Source organism: Gnatocerus cornutus, chromosome 1 (assembly GCF_029298725.1).
Source record: "Gnatocerus cornutus isolate USDA-ARS CGAHR chromosome 1, icGnaCorn1.1, whole genome shotgun sequence".
Taxonomy (NCBI): domain Eukaryota; kingdom Metazoa; phylum Arthropoda; class Insecta; order Coleoptera; family Tenebrionidae; genus Gnatocerus; species Gnatocerus cornutus.
This window is the reverse complement of record NC_142233.1, coordinates 28,460,151-28,478,505: the sequence shown is the minus strand read 5'-3', so window position 1 is coordinate 28,478,505 and position 18,355 is coordinate 28,460,151. Positions and strand designations below refer to the sequence as shown.

Genomic DNA, 18,355 nt, shown 5'->3' with positions numbered 1-18,355 from the left:
ATGCTACGAGATACATAATTCCGGATTAATCTCTGGCAAGACTAAAATTTTGTACCAAGAACCAAACGTACTACAAAATCAAACTAATAATTTATAGCTTGATTTAACACGCAATCAATAGCTGTTATTACTGCTTTTCATCGAGGGGTTCTATTAATAACAGATTATTTATTGATCTTATCCAAAACTACTTATTACTATAGGAGATCTAACACAACGTTCTGTATTTCCAAGAACTTTTAAGCGGTTCAAGTGAATAAATAATTAATATTAAAGAATTTTAATTGAGTTCTTCTCTTTCTTAATTAAATAAATCTGAATGGTAATTCGAGACAGTTATTTTAATAAAAAGTGGGCTAATGCAGTTTCAAACTGTCGGAATACTAATATGTGAGAATCAAAAGTGATCAATCTTAGTATTCATTAGGAGGATGATGGAGTTGACCTTTACCCGAATCTACATACGAAATTAATTCCCAATTCGCATGTGCATAATATCAGCTACTTACATCAAACATCCACTTCCAGGTTTGAAATTCGTTTGGCGTAGATCATCTGATTCATCTGTCTCCACACAAATACTAAACTGGAGACTAAGAACATTTTACACCTGATTCTGAATGAAGAAAATTTAGTTTTAGTCGTTGGGGGGCGCTTGTTTTAAAATTACAAACGCGCGCATAAAATTTAATTAAAATTTGAATGCATGATTTTTTTTATCGAAAAAAGTTTGGGCATAATTAATTTGTTTGTAAAACCGACAACTCTAAGGATTTAACGTCCTTCTTTCAGCAAACGTAAATGAAACAATAAGCCTTCAAAACCGTATGACGCAAATTGCAAATTTTTGAATTTACGTTTTTACTGCGGGTGACCTGTAATTTTAATAAAATTGTAACGAATTTCTCCTCTTGCGTGTCATGAACGTTTTTTCTAATTTCTGTCTGTACATTTTTTATCTCATGTATGTATGTGGAGTTGAACTTACAAATCCACTTTGTGTTATCCAATAGCGTTGATTTTTAAATGTACACAAAATTGCGTTTTCTGTTATGCTTCACCAGAGATATTTTTTCGTTTTCATGAGATAGAAAGTGCTAAATAAAATTTACGAATTATGATTGTATTATCTTAGGAAATGTTTCAAATTATGCAAACCCTAGACAAACAGTATTAAGAGTAATTAGAGTATGTCAATATTAAAAAACTTTACTTTTTAGCCGTGCGGCAAAAGTCAGATTGTACTGACCGCTTAGAGACACTTAAAATGTAAAGCAATTTTTACCATATTGTTAATTTCTGTTTAGATGTTTTATCGCCCAAAAAATGTTATACAAATCTTACTTACAATTGCTCGAATAAAATAGTTATTTACAGTACAAGCGACGACGTAGCCGGAGGTGGCGTGTAAGCGAGCTTTTGCTATGAGATTTTTGCGACAGTATTGTACATTATTTTTTATATTGTTTGTTTATAATTATTACGATTTTATTAACAATAAACCGAATCATTATGTGACATATGTCAAACTACTGACTTGCCATGTATAAGTGAAAACCATGTATAAATGAAAACTTACATAAAACGAATTTTTAAAATGTTAAACAGAATATAGATATACTGCTGTTTTTGACAATATTAATCTTGGCGTACTTAATAAATCTATTTCACACTTCGACGCTCTTAATTGTCACTATTTTGTTTATAATTTTCCAATTTTCAGTTATTTCGAAATTACCACTTGATTTTCCATTGATGTCATAGCAAATCAGAAACGGCGTTTGAAGTTTAATACTTACTGAATTAATTAAATCTTCGTCAACGGTAAAGTGTTTAATAATTAAACACGTTCGATCAGTTTTATTCGATATGTAAATTTCGATCTAATATTCAGTGCAGTATTCGTCAATTTATTGAAACTAATCAGAAATAAAATGTTTTGGTAACGTTTTTAAACATTAAAAGGCAAAACACAGATTTGTATTTTTAAGGGATTTTTTGCTCACAAATAACAAACATGGAACAAATTGTGAAATTCAATTACGTACATTTTGACTTCTTTTGGTGGTATAATTTATTATAGCCTACTTATTTAAGCTTTGAGTTATTTTCTTGATAAATAAAATTGCGTTTACACTGAAAGTGCGAAGATTTCATTACAAACGTATTTTTTACGTTCCTTTATTAGACACATATTTGAACTTCACCTGTAGATTCATTTGACAATGAAGAAAAAATCGACAACAAAACAGAAGAATCGGGTAATAAATCGACATTTTTGCACATGTAAAGCCCCTCTCTGGGGTAACAACATTAAAAATATTTCGAGGAGCAAATGATATTCCGGTTTCACATGAATTACAATTATTAATAAATGAATAGTGCGCATTATGGGCTCGTAATTCTTATTACTGTCATGTAATAACTCAATTTGCGATAGAAATTGTCGGACTCATAACTCATAATTTTATAGACAGGAGCTAAATTGCAAAAAACCTATTCGTATGCGTAGTCTGGTTCTGCTCCAGGGACGGAAAAGCAAGAACAATATAGTCTAATTTATGAAGTAATTCTGTTACAACTTTAGTGAAAAATAATTTAGTTCTGTCGGACACAGTGTCATCTCAAATCTTCTAGGACTCTAGCCTCCAAATTACAGCAAGCAGAATCAGCACAGATTAAAATTTGCATTTTTTATTTAGGGTTTATGGCTACAAACACGAAGTACACCGTCAAAGTTCTCAAACCCGTGCAATTTTTAACACACATGTTGCGATCGAAATTGTTAAATTTATCAACTGAAGTGTGAATTCACTTTTCATTACCAAAAGTTTGGGCGGTTTGAGTTTGCCTCAAAGTCCGGTGGGAATTTATATTAAAATTTCACTGGCTTTACTGTTGACCACGACTATGAAGCGGAATATTTTTCTTATTCCTTGTCACAAGCATACAAAGGGGTCTGCTTTTGATATTCGGAAGTCATATGTAAACCTCAGAATTGTTGTCGGATAAAAAAGAGGTGACAACTTGTAAAGGCAACAACTGAACGTCTGTTCAAAAAAAAAAAGAAACTAAACTGACCGTTTCGCCAAAACTCTTCATGCTTAAATATTGTTACGCTGTAATAATTTCACGGTTTCTAGGAGTGCATTCACAGAAGCTGAAAGTCGGTTTGACAAGTGCCAGTGAAAGAAGCAACGGTACGCATTGCTTTAGGCATCAGATATTCTTAATATCTAGACGGAGTTCCTATCATGCCGGATGAGTTACACTAGCTTGACTATGTTTCTTTGTAAATATTTGCTAGCAGGATTCGCATTTGGAATTGAAATTTTATGCTATACCTAATACGGAAACGTCAAAGTTTATTTCTTTATTCCAAGCAAAAAATCATCAAATCCTTCCGACCCGTACACAAATGTCGATGAATTTAAATCAATTTTCGACCAGAATCTAAATTACTTCATTTGTGTTTTATGTTAAATGGCACGTCACATTTAGTCATCGCTTTTCACAGTTTAATTGCCGCGGAAAAGGGATTTTTTTCAAGACATTAGTTGGCCAAAAAAATCATTGAGTTAATAAAAACCGACGGGGCGATCCCATTAGTGCAGTTGTGCCAGCAATTTTGCATGCAACGAGCTGTAACATTCGAGGTTGGGAAATTGATTTATTTATGTAAATGCAGACATTTTCCAAACATCCGACTAATATTAAAGCAGTAGGATTGGCGTAGCATGAAAATGACTTATCACATCACCGCTGTTCCGACAATATTCGTCAACGAGTACTTTTATCTATACTCCGCAAGTCTTTCAAAACCGGCTATAAAAATTAAAGAATTTTTGTTGGCGTAATTTATGCTGACTCTCTTTGTGGCGGCGAAAGATAACGTCAACGTCTCAAGAATTTATCTCCAAAGTTTTTTCAGCAATGTTTTTATTAACTTTATATTCAATTTGGGCAATACGTTTTGATTTGAAAATTGTCCTCCCTCTTATGGTAGCGGAATAATAATAATCGTTACCCTTTTTCCCAGATTTGTGGCTTCGCTTTACTTTAGCACGACTTTTTAAAAGAGCAAAAGGCCAAAACTCGCTGCTCCATTGCCTGCAGGATTACCGCATCATATTTACGATGGTCGGATCAATACGTGCAATTTATTTTTGTTTGGTTATTCAATAAATGGCATTTATCTTTGGTGTCACAGTCTTTCCGGCAAAATGCTTTCACATTAAATCTTACCGTTCGGACGATCTTTTCACAGGTTGCAACCGGTAACAAATTTTTAAAATACATGGTCCCAGTTAACAGCTTCGTGAAAAATGTTTTTCAGACAGGGACAAAAAAAGAAATGATGGAACAGATCGAGATCAAAGATAAGGTAAAATTTGTTTGTTTCATCTATTAAGGGACCTAGAGGCTAATTTAGTTTGTCAGATAATAGAACCGGCTCAAAAAATGGGTCGTTTCATGTATTGTGACATGTGATGGCCGTAACTGTGAGAACGAGTCTTACGACATTTACCTGCTTAAATATTTGGTAATGAAATACGTAATTTATTGCCAAATTCATTATTATTATCATTTTATTATCTCAATTTTACATCCTGTTACTCTTCAAGCAGAAAAACTAGTTTTGCTCTTTGCGATATTTGTTGGAAAATCTGAAAATTAATTTTTCGCCAACGAGTCATCAAAAGTTGTTAGTCCCAACTAGTCAATTTTGGTAAAAACTGCCAAAGAAGAGATATTAATAATTTATAAGTTGATATAGGCGACATTTCTATTCGAGACGAAATGTTGTAATTTCCAGGCCAAAAGATGTGTTCGTTTTAATTGATTTTCTTCCAACATCCAATCAGCGAAATCGTTTTTCGACTAATGCTCTTAAAACAACTACTGTGATCTGTGTAAGAGTCGTATTCCAAGTGCACAAAAACGAATTGAAAGCACGAGTCAGAAACGGCTCAATTTCTTTCAGTTGGGTTTAAATTTGTGAGAACCAAATCGTTTTCGAACTAAAATGAGTTTAATACATCACTGGAAAGTGCCATGTTTGCTTATTAACTTCATTCTATTAGGAGGCGCCTTTCACAGAATTTTTCTGGAGATGAAAGCGATAGCTAACGATAAAGGAATTCAATAATTCAAACGGTGTAAGAATTTAATAAAAACTAATAAATCACGGGGGATTCAATATTTTTTTAGGAGGGAATAGATGTTCAGGACAATTTTGTCTGTCATTGCAAACATTTCAAGAAACTGGAACCAAAGAAAAAGGCAAATAAAAGATATCTAATTAATTGTTGACAAAATAAAGCAACAAACTTCTAGATTGAGGAAATAAGATTGTATCAATGTTAATTCAGATCGCATTTTAAAAACCTTGAAAAATCAACTTTGAATAAATTATAGATAAAATTCTAAGTTTTTCATTATCTAACCTAAATATTCGTTAGTTTTAATCTCAAGCATTTTATGTAAATTTTCTTGATAAGGAATAGAAAATTGTAATGGAGACTCCTTATCCTGGGAACATGTGATAAGCAATATAGTAGTGTGTAGTTTATTGTAATATTGTGAAACTGGCACAATCCCAATCCTAAAATCTAATTATTATCATCGTAAACTAAACACTTTAGACTTTATTTCAACGGCAATTTGCTTTTATTTGCGTTAAAAGTAACAGAGTTTGAAGTTTCTTTACAATAGTTCTGTTCCTTGAACTTGAAAGTTCCGCATAGTTCAAAAACTGACCTTACTTGAGGTTAAGGTGGTTTTATAACGGTCTGCTTAAAAGCACAAAGGGTGAGCAAAAAATTCTCTAATAAATGCAATAAATCAGAAACTTTTAAATTAAAAATGGAAAATAAAAGACTTGGGATCCTGCTAAAGTATAAAAGACTTTGTTGAAGGTTTGTTATCAGGAATAAATTTAACGAAACTTTCATTAAAATTCGATGACATCAGCGGTAAAAATCATTCCTTGAAATCATTATTTTATATTTTCCTACCTAGGCTTTATTATGTTAATAAATTAACATTTATGCTAGTCTTGTGTTTTAATGTTAAAATAATGACATAATTAGGATCAACAAATAATATGTAATAATAAAGTGATTTCACTTTAAAACTTACTTAATAAAAATAATAGAAAATAATGTAAGAGACTAAAATATGAATATAAAATTGGAAAAATTACATTAAATTCTCATCAGTGCAGTCATTATGTGCGCAGAGTCCACACATCAGACACGACCATCTTTCTTCCTGCTCGTTTTTAGAAAATAACTTTTTTTTTGAAGTGGCTAGTAGTATAATTTTGAAAGGCTGAATTAAAAGTAAAATTGTCAATATCAAAAAAAATAAACGAAAATTATTACAAAAGTTAATGTTTCTTTCTCAATTAAAAATACATTATTAGAGGCATGAAATAAAGTCATATAATATTTTCACGACAACGAACCAGGTGTGACTTACTTTTTCAATGTTTTAATCCAACCAACGTAGGTTTAAAAATTATTCTCTAAGTCACGCCCTCAAAAACTGTTTTTTTTTGGCCACCTTAACTAAAAACTGAATTTTCAGTTCTGCGTTTTCTGGCTGCTTTCATTTTTGTCCTTACTAGGGTTACCCCATCTATCGTAAATTTTTTAAATTACACCAAGATACGGACAATACCCCCAATTTTATAATTATTTGGGTGAAATCATATCGACAAACTGCTGTAAAGTGCAACAAAAAGCAAAAGCACATCATACCTAATTCACACAAATTGTGAAGCTACACATGATTAGATCAATAAATCATAAATAAAAATTAATTAACTCGTAAATTTAATGATCTTGTGTGTATCACGGCCAAAAAGGGCCATTTTGCCATTTTTCGGCTGTCGCCTCGGCCATTAAAAAAGAAACACTTTTTGCCCGTGGTAAACAAGTAACTATTCTTTGCGTGAATAAAATGTGGTATTATACTTAAATACATTACAATATTTTACCTATTGCTATGCAATGAATAATAATAAAATTTTGTATTTGCAAATCGCACGACTGTTTCTGTAGATTCAACGATCAAAGATTCTCTCACCGATAAAATTTATTCCGCTATTTTAGCGACTTTACAGAAACTCTCAATGAAAAATGCTGTACGTAATAACATAGAAGCTCACTTTGCGGATGAGAAATTTACCGTCACCCTGACAGTGAAAAATAACTTTCTCTCAAACTATAAATCTGTCTGAATAAAATTTTAACTAAGTATTTACTTCATTGAGAAAATATTTACATATCAAATAAGCAAGGTTTTATTCCAGTTTTAAGTTTATAGTACCAGAATTGCTTTTTGGTCACCGAAAGTTCTTTTTAATACCTACTTAAATAATTAAAATCTTTGTCACTTTGAAGTTGGATGATTAGTGTAAAATTAAAACAATTAAGTCGGCAACACTTTATTTGAGTAACAAAAAATTGGAAATTTTTTATTCGTTCTTTTCTCTTTTGAAGGCGTTTATTTAAATTCTTGAGTTTTTATGTCGTCGGCGTCGCGTCGTTTGAAATACTTTGATGCAGTTTCTCTAAAGAAGACTTCTATTTGATCTATTTTTAAATTGTAGCTTTTGTAGCTATTACATTGTAATCATTGTTTCTCCGAGCAAGTTTCGAATTCTAGTTAAATTCTTACAGAAGTTGAAGTTATGCAAACTTCGGCGGTTGTTTATTTATAAAATTATGAGAAATTTTCTTATTCATTAGACCATAATAATAAATTAGTAAACAGGCAATACTCTAAGATATTTTTGTGAAAAACAATCAGAGACTGCCAGATTTAATTCCGAGTGCACTGCCAAATTATATAAAATCAAATAAACATGTTGATTCTAGACATTAGACTTTCCTAATTATAACATGCTAACAGTTTAGTATATATGTACCTACATTTTATCAAAAGAATTTTATTACAATACTTGGATTTGTTACACAATCTCATTCTTCTACTCAAAAGTTTTCCGGGCATCTACCGAAATAGACATTTTATGAGATAAAATGCTCCGGTAACATAGACAAAGCATAACATGAAAATATTATCTTGGAAAACAGTAACGAAAACAAGAATCTGCGTTGCAAATTATTTGCATTATTAAGTTACATGAATGCACTGTTGAGGACGAGAAAGGAACAAATAGTCAATCGGTTGCATATCCCTTTTCCTATTACTATTCCAATACAATCAGAGTGCGGTTATTGAGAAAATTGCGAAATAAAATTATTGTTCTTCCACAGATGGTTCCATCAGCTGCGTTATATTAAAACCAAGCTAAATTAAATTAGAATCCAAATAAAGTACATTAGCACAACGTCCGCTGCATGAAACAAATCTGTCATATTTTCAGCACTAAATCTCATCCGTTATCCTGTCAAAAGTTTTTTAATATCAAAATCTACTGTACTAGATTTCATCGCTGTATTAATGTTCAAAGAGAAATTGTTAATAGGACCTCTTTCAAAATCTTCTCGAGTAGCATCAACCCATAACCCAGGAACATTATTATTATTAGATTTTAATCGCTATCATTTGAAACAATAAATTCCAAGTGAAGACTAAGACTGGCATTGTTGGATTTTATGGTTGCGGTAAATCTCGAAAATTTATTTCACTTACAATTCTGAAGACCGTTTTTAATCAATAATGTTAAATCCACACGCGAATAACTATAAAGCGTCCCTAAGTATATTGATGAGGAGAAATGGATAGATTAAGGGTACCTGAAGAGTAGGCGTTCAAAATAGATAAATTTATTACCTGTGTTTCAGTAATGTGATGTGGAAATGAACATTGATGATGTTATTGGTGATCCATTAGGTTCGTTCTTATCTGAAATGAAGAGTTATGACGTATAAGTAAAGGAACATATCACATTTTAGGATGAGTGGCAATGTAGGACCCGTTTTTTACTCATTCTGAGAGCACCGAACACCCAACTGACAAATGATCGCATTTTTAATCGATGTACATTAGTGTTTATGACACGGATAGATTGGCAGATATGATATTAAAAACCACCGTTTTTATATAAAATTATATTTCAGTTAGAATTTAAAGCATTAAATAGCATCCGTGATGCAATTAGTTGTGCAGTAATGATAAGCTTCCGCCATGTTACACAATACTAATGTCATTGTTGCGTAATAGACCCAATTTGTGTAAATCTGAACGGAATCATAAAGTTTTTATTATGCAAGCAGGACTAAAGGTACGAAAAATCGAAAAATGAAATGTTTCATAAAAAGGATTTTATTATTCTTCGATTTCTTTTACACATCCTGAACATGTTTTTACTTTGACATCTGTTGTTCCGTTTACCGCCCTAGGAATTATCATTTGTCCATGTTTACATAAAATTTGCTGTGTGTTTAGGTTACGTTATAATTAGGGCGGGCCCCTAAAGGATAGTCAAAGTAAAGTGAAATTTCCCTCAGATGCCACCGCTGCTTGAAACGATAAAAAAGAAATTGAATTTTGACAGAATTGATACGATTCTTGTACCCCAAAATCCAATTCACATAACAGCGGCACCATTGCAACATTTGCAACAGGAGCGAATTACACAATGAAAATTTTAGAAGTTGCAACCTGGACCGACTGTCCGCACATAAAATATGTATTAACAAAAAATAAAACGAGTTCGCTTGAAAACATGTCAAGTACAAATTTTTGGCGTCTTTGTAAGCATAAACAGAAGCCACCACTTGAATAAATTTAATCATTTTATATTAGAACAATTCCCACGAAACGCGCATTTTCATAATATTTAGAACTCTGAGCGGATATTTCCGCAAATCGCGTGCTCCTTAAAATCGATCGCTTAGGCAACCAACTCAATTGCCAAATTGGTCGCTCAAAGTGTCACTTTTTTCGAAATTACTGATGGAGTGTAGATGTCGTATTCACCCTTTTGGGATTATATTTATGATTTTGGGGCTGGCCGCCTGTGTCATTTCGCACACCGCAGTGTTTGGTTCAATGGGGGATTCTGGACCTAAATATACTTTTGTTGGGAACTATTATGATGAAGATCAGGAAATGTTATGGGGTCTGCATTTTGGTGATGGTGAGGACGAATTATGGGGTATGAGTCCATCGCGGGGAAACCGTGGAGAGGACCAGAACGATGAAACAACCGAGAATGATGAAAAAGTCGAGAATAACGAAAACGCCGAGAACGAGCCAAAAACAGAGAATGATGAGAAAGTCGAGGATGATGAGAAAAACGAGAATGAGGAAAAAACTGAGAATGAGGAGAAAACTGAGAATGATGAGGAGAAACCGGAAGGTGATATGAAAGTCGACTGAGGAGAAGACTGAGGGTGATCAAAACTAAATCAGCGCATTTTTGTGTTCTTTTTGTGATCCCTTTTCAAAATTGTAATAAATTGATGCAGTAAGTAATAAATCGTTTTGTTATTGTAACAAATCGATATAAGGAATTTTTACTCACGGGTTAACTTAATGTAAAATATCTGTTTCGATGACAATGTTTCTCAACTAGATGGAACATTGCTTGCATCGTTTATCAATGTCGCTTTTGACAGTGTATATTCGAGGGTTTACTCGAAATTTTACGATTGATGAAGCTTTTGATAGTTTATTAATTACTTAATTTATACGTACATTTTTCTTACATATTTAATGCTGTAATTAGTTGTTACTATCCAGCTGACAGCTATTTTTAGTAATTTAAAAATAGATAAAAAAGAGATAAATTCTCGGATAAATTGTTCTTGTTCACTGTAAATAGAAAATGGTCAGCTTGAAATTTGAACATTATCGAAGCCCAAAAAATTGAAGAGCTTGAAAAATTAATGTTAGATTTACAAATTTAGGGAATTTGTAACAAAAAATAATCGTAATTAAAAGTTGGATATTAGATCTCTTATTGGAATCTTTAACGACGTTAAAATGTTTTAAATCTTCCGTGTAAACTCCACAAGCGCATTCCATTATGCAATTTTGAGCATTATCTAATAAGTTTCTCTAAAAGCTATACAAACGCTAGACACAGTTTTGTTTTATCTTATCTTTTTGCTACATTAGACAAAACGATTTAATATGAGTCCCGTGCTCTTTGATGTTCGGGAGCTTTTCGATATTTTTCTGTTAATGGATTATCAAGATTAGCAATTGATTTGTTGTTTGATCTCTTAATGAAATTATAAATGGAAACTCTGCCGCATATCAGCAAAGAACTTCGCAGTAAAAATCCTACTGTTGACTGAAAAAAATATTTTTTAAAGCGGCTTTAATTACAGGAATGTTGTTTTGTACTTAATTGTTAATATGGTAATGTTAACGAATTAAAAACATAATTTTTTCTTGTTGATAATAAGCAAACTCAATTAAAACTGAAAAGTAAGAACAACAAAATTAATGTAAAGACAATACTTTTAAATACTCTTTTTATTAAGTCTTGGCGATGCAATTATTGTGTATTTATGTACCCACGAACTAATTCCCAGAGCAAAGATTGGTAGACCAACAAACTAAATTAATTTGTGGCAATTGTTGCGTCTAGGAATTGGCAAACTAATTTATAATTAATGTAAGTCTTACCATGATTAGAGTGGAATCTAATTTTGGATTTATCAGTAATCCTTCTATTTACTAATAGCTCACTTAGGAGCTTACTGAGTAGAGATCAAAGACAAACAAAACTTTTGATCTTATTATATTCTCGTTTGTTTGGGAAATATCAGATGGTTCAGTTTGCATGTCGCAAATCCGGATAAGAATTGGGGACTCATCCTCACCAGAAATAAGAAAGGAAAAATTAATTAATATATTTGATTATCATATCAGAATGTTATTTTGACTTGTCTAAATAATAAGCGATTTGCATAATATTAGCATACAACCAAAGGGTTTGTTTAAAATTTGGAAACAAGGCCAACGCACAATATCGACAAACCATCAGCATGTTATCTGAGTAAATATAAAGCAACATTGCCATCTGAGGATGCTTTTAACTTCCGGCATTTTCGATATTCCCGTCACTACAGATTACCCTAAACCTATCTGATGTGAATAATTTAACAAAAACAATATAGATTTGGTATTCATACAGGGGGTTTTTGGCCTTTTAAATTTCCTCGTGGATGTTCCGGGTGACAGCTTTAAACTGATGGCTTTGGAATAGATGGATCATCACGTTCGTCCTTTATTACTCTAATACATTATTTTGATTGAAACGTTTTCTGACACTTACTGGTACGCAGAATGCCTGCTAATATTAATATCATAAGGTACGGAATAAAAAAAAATAAAATAAATTTGGGAAGGTCTAATGAATTAAATTTTTAATGTCATAATTAACTGTTATTGTATAAATGTTTGTCTAACGCAAGAAGATTAATTTCTTAATTTGAATCCGTTTAAAACAGATAATTCTCTCTTAAATTTAAAATTTTAACATAATTTACATTTTCCAGATAATCTGAAATGTTGGAAGAAAAATGCTTCACCATTTTACCTGTTATTATCATAATTCAATCTGCTTAATTACTTTTGTTGTGGTCGCATTAAGCAATCTCTTTAAGTCAGTTAGTAAATTGCAATGAACTAATCTTAATGTAAGCGGTTTTACTTAATTTCCAAGTTTTAGAAATTCCCCATTTGATTGCATCGATGTAATAAAATCACTGAAAAACTAACAATAAGTGCTTTGAAATGATGTCAGTATTAAAGTATCGAAGGATTTTCAAATGATGTTCTGTTGAAGCTATAAATTGACGCCCCAACATACCTAACTTTTATGTGTATTCACACCTATATAAATTGTCCTCTACTTTACGTGTTCTTAAGATAAGAAGGTTTTCCATAAAAACAGCGGAAAAGTGTCACGAGATTTACGAAAATATTATCATATTATACTGAAAAAATGTAAAAATTTATATTCTTTATATTATATTGGGATTTCTTGATTTTCTACATTTCTAGTTGTACCTTATCTTTACAAATTCTTTAGATATTTACAGTTATTGGTTTAAATTTCTTTCTTGAAAGCAATAATATTTCTGTAAACCAGAACTTCATGTCTCATACTGACCAAATTTCACATCATTTTCAACGTTCCAGAACTCAAGTTGAAATAGTGAGACCGTAAACCCCAATTTTATTTTATGATCATGAATCGGACACTATTGACCGACCCACAACCCGCAGAATTAATTACTGCTTAAAACTATTGTATGTACGAAATTATATGGCTCTAACTTTGACTGTTGCCGATATTTGAGAAGACTGTGATTATAATTTTGCAATAAAAAACTCAACAAAAAAAACAACACATATATCTAGCATTATATTCTGCTAATGTCACTGTTGATTTGCATAAAATGCAAAACAAGGCATTCCTTGTTAAATTTCTATAAAGTTTGTGTTTGTATACAAACATGTAATAATCTGTTTTATTACAAGTTCGCGTCTGTATTTACACAATTTGATTTAATCCAGATTGCGTATTGTGTATTGCCAGACTCTATTCTATTTTGATACGTGTTTCGCTAATATAACCACACTATAATAACTTTCCAAATAACTCGTACGAACCTGAAGGAAACTGACAAAATGACAAACTGTTTAACTGTGGTAAAACGCTGTCGACTTCTTCTTCAACAATTTTCTACAAACTTCCGATTAGCGTTTGATAAATAAAACTTAAAAAAATAGTGGAAACAGTTAAGAGGTAATTTTGGTGGCAATGCCAAAGGACATTTTAATAGATTTTACACTCTTCAAGACTGTTATAATTTACCCAGAGAACATAACATTATTGAAAATAGGGTTTAAATAATTAATACAGTGTGTATTCTTTTAATGTAATTGTTGAATTTGCCAAATTCATTTACAAATATTTAAACATAGCAATTAAATCACAAAATGCCTACCTACTCGTAAATTTTCAATATAATAAATTTTAACATGTGAATTACAGGCGACCAATTTCCGGACGCGATAGATCTCACATGAACTGCGCATTTTAATTTTTGAGTCGAAAAATACATAAAACGTTTAATTATCACGCTGTGTTACAACAAATCAGTGTTCACATATCGATATACATACATCTTGTTGAATCACAAAAAATTGATGTATGGATGAATATTTACAAATGCAAAAAATTGGCACTTGAATCCGAGTGGCCGCATGTCATCTCCAAACTTAATAACACGTGTAATCAAAAACGGGCCTAAATAAATTCACATTGAAGTAATCTGGTGCTATCACAATTAATTAATTGCGAACGAATCCTGCTACAAAATGTTTGCTCCTACTTCTTACATTTTCACCCTTTGAACAACAAAGAAAGATTTTTACAAAAGATTAATTCTGGTTTTATTGCTCCACATTTGTTTGCCTCCAGTTTTGTCTTAAAACATCGACTTTCGTATGTCTTATCCTAAAGATCATTGCTCGTAAATCACCATTATTTAGGAAAAGCTTAAAGAAATACGATTTTCTAATGACAGAAATATTGGCCTCTGCTAAAGATCAACGACTGTGGCTAGCAATACTTCTTGCATTCTCCAACTCGATGTGACTCCTCTTCAATCGGTTTGGAATTCGAAAGAATTTATGTGGGAGTTTTAATTAAAATTGTATGCGCATGTTTTAATGTGTTTTAATTCAAACCGCATCAAAAGAGAAGTTTTTAATATAAATACTTTATATAACTGTATTACATGCAGTTTAGTGTGTAGCTTGTTTAAATCTGCTCATGCTGAAATCAAGTAAAGTTACCTTGTGTTCTGTTTACGACTAACATTAGTTAAAATGCAGTTATGGGAACCATTTGTTAACATGTTATTACAGTAATTCCACATAGTGCTGTACCCATATTTCATAGTTTTGAGAGAGAACAACAATTAAACTAATCTTCGTGTAAGTTTTTATTTCTTTCAATACATTTGTAGGAGAACAATGAGATAAATTTAAAAGGTACTTTAATGGTGACATTTTAATAAGATTATAATGCTTTTACAACAACATGGACACGCTTAATTTCATTTCATATAAATTATTCGTTTAGCAAACATTGGAAGTTACTTACTTTCATTGGGCGGATGTAAAATATAATTTGCCTTTAGCTAGTTTACTTTTTTTAATTTTTTTTCGTAGATTTTTTCTTCAGTGGTGAGGGTGTTCCCCATTTATCTGTATTTTTAGTTATTCGTATTATTTTACGAAACTTTCCTCTTGCGCTTTTGTTTTCCATAAGCATAATGGTTTGTCTAATAAAGGCTTTTAAAATTTGAACTTGAATTTGGTTGAGTTAATGCACGACTCAAAAATTGTAACTCTTATCCTTGCAGCATCGAAATTATTAAAATTACAAATTTTAGCAAAAAATGTTGGCAATTTTTGCTTGGTCTGAAAAATAAAAACTTTTAAAATTTGAGTTTTCCGCTCTACAATTTTTCAATTTGGTGGTGATAATAAACAACTCAAATATACTTTCCAAAAATGTTGCTGTTGTAGCACAGAAATTATCAAAATTAAGAATTTTAGAAAAAGATGTGGGCTATTTTGACTTGATCTTAAAAAAGAAAATTTCTAAATTTTAAGTTTTCCGCCCGCCAACCGTTCTACAGGCGATTTCTGAGTTGGTGTCCTCTAAGCCATAAAATGAGGCTGCTGTAAATCAGTAATAATTACATCCTATTTACCCGACCTATGATTTTCTTTTGTGAATGTGGTATGTACGAGTACGACCCTCGACTAAGACTAAGGGGTTGGAAAAGGAAAACAACAAACCACCATAACGGTATCAATAATAGAACAGCAGTAACAAAACTGATCCAAAAAAGGTTGTGAAAAATAACAGGGTTTGCCCTCTGCCTAATTTTCATTTAAACAAAGAAATAAAATAATACAAAATAAATATAATATTGAAGTAGCGGTGATATAATCGGGGATAATTGAAGTTACAAAATTTCTTCAATCTTTTACGGTCGGTTTTGTGTTTGAGAAGCTCTGGTACCTTTCATGGGTTCCAATCATTTTATGACTTAGCGGACACCAACTCAGAAATCGCCTGTAATATGTTCAAAGCGCAAGCAAATGAGCAAACATTTATTTGAATTTTAAGACTTTCTCTCTTTAAAATAAAATCATCTTTCAGGGTTTGAGCATCAATTCTCCTTTATAGAAATGGCTTTAATTTTTCCGATTTTATTATTTTTATGTTATGCTCCATTTTTTTCAGGATAAATAAAAGCTAAAACTAGACATTTCCTTGACTTTTTTTAAACCTTTCGCGAAACGGAAGTAATTTTAATTTCTCCAATATGAAAATAAATAAAGAAACCTGATGATTTTTCTGTTGATCCAACTGAAAAAAAAACTCAATAGAGATGACAGCTTTTTCATATGAGGGTACTTAGTAAAGGACTAATGTAGATGAAGAGTTGCGATGTAAATGATGCCAAGCAGTTAAATGCATTCTTGGCTTATCCGGTCTGTGAAAACACATTTGTCTTTTCCATTATAAATAGAACTGTCGGGCGTACACATTTATCGATCTATTTTTCTGCAAACGGCAAGTTTTTAGATTTCGTAATTGTACCAATATTGATTTGTGACTCGAGTAGGTACCGTAATAAAAGATACACTTATGTTCTCAAACATACAAACATTTCAAGAAAAATTGATTGTTGCGACTCTAATCAGACTCGTATGTAATTCTTAATATTTCGCTATTTCTTCTTGTCTAAACCGCACCCCTGTCTTGATCCCCAACTCTGATTTTATTACTTTTTACATCCTGTTGGTCTGACCATATTAATACTTCTTTAATTACTACTAATAAGCATGAACATTCCCGAACTCTGATCCAGCCACCTGCAAAGGCGTGAGAAAGTCCCGAACCCTTAGTCCGCCACCTGCTACTGATTCCCACTTCTTCACTTCCTACCAATCACATCTACATAAAACTACCCTCTCTTCTTTTACTTCTTTCTAAGATTTTTCTGTATAGTTGTAAGAGAACAAGTACCAAATCAACCACCGTTCAATAATCACATCAATTCTTGTAATACTTCACCCAATTTACCATTTACGTTATTAATATACCTCGTTATTTAAAATAAAAATAGAGTTTTATTCATTCATCAAGTGCTTCAAGAAAACTACCTAATTCTCCGATAAACGTAGAATTAGGACCCTGCGTTATACCAATAAAACACAACTTTGGTATAAACATTGATAGAAACCGGTGCCGGGCGATCTTATTATCTTTTAATAAGAACTTAGTAGATTATTATGTTAACACTATTTTTATACTGGTATTTAGTCTATATACAACCAATAATGCAACAGAAGTTGTGCTGTTAGTTTGAGGTTACGTTTCTTGTGCTGTAGTCTTTCATGATGTTTTTACTTTTATAATACAGGGTGATTTTGAAATAGAGGCGGACAAAAATCCATTACAGCTTATTGTAAATGAAAGAATTTGGCAAGATTCGTTTTTTAAATTGCTGTCTCAGTTTTAAGAAAAAAAGAAAAGAAATTGATTCCAATTTTCCAAGCTACGCCAATGATTACTAAGGTTACTATAGTTACTACGCATAGGTACATTATTAACGAACAAAATGCTCTGCGTTGTTGTTAAGGTTATTTTTTGTATATCAATGACGCCAAGTAAGGTCAGGATTTTGGAGTTTTTACTTTTACCTTAAAATTAATAAAAATCACGGAGAACGGTCTACGTATTTCCGTAAAGCCGTGGTATTTTTTCCGTTTCTACCTCAAAACCACCCTGTATAATTTACCAAAGGTTGATGCAAGTGTTGTAAATTTTATTTCTAACAATACAATAGTTTATCTGAAGCGATTCAGACTCTTTTTCGGCTTTGACACAGTTTTAAAATTAGCGGTTAGTAAAAACGTTATTATGTACATGCATTTGATAACATTACTAAAATATTTTTTGGTACACACATAATAAGTTAATTATAAAAAAAAGCAAAAATATCATGAACATTACTGTCGCTAAAAGCTTATAGTGAAAGCTCGCTCACATGCCGGTTACGCTCTCGAGCCGCATTACCACTCACTTCGCTATAAATCTTTTCGGCGCTTGTAGTATAAATGACTATATTGTTGTTATCATAATACTGAAACAAAATATTGTTTATTGCTCAATGTACTTGAAGTGTGAATAATTAAAGGCTTAATTATTAAGTGCATGTTCACAGTTTTTTCAACCTATTTTTCTATAAGGTCGAGTTGGTATTTTTTAACGAGCAGGTTTATAACAACTACATGACACTACAGATGAGCCTGGTATATATTATTT

At 31.8% G+C, this 18,355-nt stretch overlaps 1 protein-coding gene across 4 annotated transcripts in view; it reads right to left on the bottom strand.

Moving 5' to 3' along the window:
- LOC148181297 (mesotocin receptor-like) overlaps positions 1-18,355 on the bottom strand; it is an 83,613-nt gene that overhangs the window by 32,377 nt on the left and 32,881 nt on the right. For 3 of the 4 annotated variants that reach the window (XM_088046736.1, XM_088046746.1, XM_088046718.1), the window contains exon 2: positions 8,806-8,877. The exons of the other annotated variant lie outside the window; for it this stretch is intronic. The gene's annotated coding sequence lies outside the window, so the exon portion shown is untranslated. The remainder of the gene's footprint in view (positions 1-8,805; positions 8,878-18,355) is intronic. 4 annotated transcript variants of the gene reach the window in all.